This window comes from Equus quagga, unplaced genomic scaffold (genome assembly GCF_021613505.1).
Source record: "Equus quagga isolate Etosha38 unplaced genomic scaffold, UCLA_HA_Equagga_1.0 HiC_scaffold_2703_RagTag, whole genome shotgun sequence".
Lineage (NCBI taxonomy): Eukaryota > Metazoa > Chordata > Mammalia > Perissodactyla > Equidae > Equus > Equus quagga.
In genome coordinates this window covers 6241-7890 of record NW_025793391.1, presented here as the reverse complement: position 1 = coordinate 7890, position 1650 = coordinate 6241, and the positions used below count along the sequence as shown (strand labels likewise).

The window sequence follows — 1650 nt, the reverse complement described above, 5'->3', positions numbered from 1 at the left end:
AAAGGGACTCATTATCCGTACTGGAAAACATGAATAAATGATGGGTCTTTGGAGGCAGCATCACCTCCCTGGATCTTTCTCAAAGAACACTTGTGATCTTAAAACCTTTCCTTAAAAGACTAGTGGGCCCATGAGAGCATTTTCCTTTGTCTCAAATGCCGAACTCTGCTATGAGGAGTCAGGAGAGTTATCATCTTTGCATCTCAGCCCAGCACAACCACCCTCTCCCTCAGGGTTTCTGACATGCTCAGGATGTGGCTTATCACACTGTCTCGCACCGTATTACACAGCCGTGTCCTCAGATCTCAGACTGATCAGCTCCATGTAGACTGTGCTCGTGGACAAGTCCACAGTCATAGTGACTCTGCCGGGAACTTCTGTGCGTAGCTTGCATCATCATCTTGGGATAGATATATCCCATCCACTCAAGCCCTTTTCCAGGGGCCTGTCACAACCAGTGCATAGCATAGTCAGTGAAGGTGTATCCAGAAGCCTTGCAGGAGAGCTTCACTGTTGACCCAGGCTTCTTTACCTCAGCCCCAGACTGCATCAGCTGGATCTGTGAGTGGACACCTGTGGAGAGAAGACAGGAGTGGATGGAACCTGTCTTGACTGACCATGATGTATTCCTCAACCTGGGGACAGGGGATCCCCTACCTGTAGCCACTGCCCCCGAGAAGAGGATTCTCCAGCTCCAGTCCATTGTATGCTTTTGTGCGCTCAGGGCTTCATAGGGGAGGGAGTGTGACTGTTGCATGATGCTCTTAGGGCACAGACATATCCATATTTATCTCCATAGACCTCTGATAATTTGCATATTCATGAGGCAGAATATTTCATAGAGGACTACATGGCCCAACCTGAAAATAAGCTGACAGATGATACAGTGACCATGTTCAACAGGATGAGGAGTGTCCTAGTTTTAATACTTGTTCTAGGATACGTGTCTCCTAACATGTCCAGAACTTTGTGCAGACAGAGCTACTCCCACTAAGGAACAAGTGCCCACAGGATGTGATCCTCACTGTGAACCCACTTGAACCGGTTCTGGGCTTTGGTGTCTGAAGGTCTTATTCTTGGGATCAGAGTATCTTCAGAAATATGGAAACTGTGAGTTAATAACACCATCTGTGTTGTCCAGATAGTCACTATTAAGATCTTTAGAATTCCTAGAAACCCCTTTTGTAATGTAGTTGCCATTTCCTTGCTGCATTTGGTAAATTATCCCAATAGAATAAGATATTTAAAGGCATTTCAGCAATGCTTGTCCAAATCTTATTTTAGATTGCATTTTTTGAAAAAGAGAAAACGCAGACTTTGAGAGGAAAGGCCTCCCCACCCCTCTGCACCTGCTCCTGGGCTGGGGCCCTGTACTGGGTGGTCCTGAGCACCCCCTGCAGGGGATGACGCAGTCTGGGCTCACAGGGTGCTTACACCTCAGGGTTTCCAGTCCAGTGTTAGTGACTGTACCCAGGCTTCAGAATGCTGCTGCCCAGGACTCTGTGGACACCACCAGGAGTGTGAGCATGGGACTAGGACTGAGGCCAGAAATGGACAGTCACCCCTTGAACAATCTCGGGCCTGTAACTATGAGTTTCCTAGAAACACTGCACCTGTTGGATGTGAGACTCCTCAGAAGTTGGAGGAGGA

At 47.9% G+C, this 1650-nt stretch overlaps 1 pseudogene; it reads right to left on the bottom strand.

Annotated features, from left to right (window-relative positions):
- Positions 1–282: 282 nt before the first annotated feature.
- Positions 283–703, bottom strand: LOC124232136 (immunoglobulin heavy variable 1-46-like; annotated as a pseudogene).
- Positions 704–1650: the final 947 nt, after the last annotated feature.